This window comes from Echinops telfairi, unplaced genomic scaffold (genome assembly GCF_000313985.2).
Source record: "Echinops telfairi isolate 266 unplaced genomic scaffold, ASM31398v2 ScPeMD7_7416;HRSCAF=8454, whole genome shotgun sequence".
In the NCBI taxonomy this organism is placed as follows: domain Eukaryota; kingdom Metazoa; phylum Chordata; class Mammalia; order Afrosoricida; family Tenrecidae; genus Echinops; species Echinops telfairi.
The window spans coordinates 3,965,537-3,966,148 of record NW_022111316.1 but is presented as its reverse complement, the minus strand read 5'-3'; positions in this window follow the sequence as shown (position 1 = coordinate 3,966,148).

Sequence of the window (612 nt, the reverse complement as noted above, 5' to 3'; positions counted from 1 at the left end):
AATTTATAAATTATCAAGGGCTCATGAGGAAGGAGGGAGCGGGGAGGGAGGGGAAAAATGAGGACGGTGGCTTAAGTGGGGAGCAAATGTTTTGAGAATGATGAGGGCAATGAATGTACAAATGTGCTTGATGTATGTATGGGTTGTGATAAGAGTTGTATGAGCCCCGCATAAAATGATTAAAAAAAATCATTTCAATAGTTTATTTTCCAATTACCATTTTACTACCATTTTTGTCTATGATATACTCAACAGTACTTATATATTTATTATACAGATATAGTGATAAATAACATTTTCACATTTCAATGAAGATGAGTGAGGCATAAATTGGCTTCTATAAATATGAAGAGTTGTACATGGTATATATATATTGGCACAATATGCTATAAGGTTTTACATATTTTCACTATTTATGCCCATTATATGTATGTGCACAATATTTCCTGTTGTGACACTATTAACAAGGAAAAAATTGTAAAAAATGTAGTATGTAGCTTTGGATAAAATAGGAGCAAAAAATTCCACGTCACTTTATTTTGGAATCTTGGAAAATTTTCAACTACAGAACCAAGATTAGGCATGTGTTTTAATTCTGATGTATATCTCTTG